The following is a 368-nucleotide window of genomic DNA, read 5'->3' as shown; positions in this document are numbered from 1 at the left end:
CCCCCGCCGGGGCTGCAGCCCCAGCTCATCAACCACACAATTAGCGCCGCGCTGGTGACGAGGCCCCAGAAACACACCCTTTCAACCCGTGTCCTCCCGAGAACCCGGCCTCGCCTCCCAGCAACGAGGAGCTGAGCGGAGGGGGAGAGGGAAACACACATCTCCCAGCGCAGCAGCGAGGAGCCGGGAGGGGCCGGCTGGTCCTGCCCTCCGGTGCGGGGTGTGCGGGGTGTGCGGGGTGTGCGGGGGGCGGGCGCTCGGCTCTGCCGGCGGGCGATGCGTTTCCTCCGCTGAACGGGCCCCGCCGGGCTGAACCGAGCCGGCAGGATGACGGTGGAGGTCGAGGAGTGCATCAAGGACTCGCCCCG

This window comes from Chaetura pelagica, unplaced genomic scaffold, assembly GCF_000747805.2.
Source record: "Chaetura pelagica isolate M959 unplaced genomic scaffold, ChaPel_1.0 scaffold159, whole genome shotgun sequence".
Classification (NCBI taxonomy): domain Eukaryota; kingdom Metazoa; phylum Chordata; class Aves; order Apodiformes; family Apodidae; genus Chaetura; species Chaetura pelagica.
The sequence above is the reverse complement of the archived record's forward strand: the minus strand, read 5'-3'. Positions refer to the sequence as shown.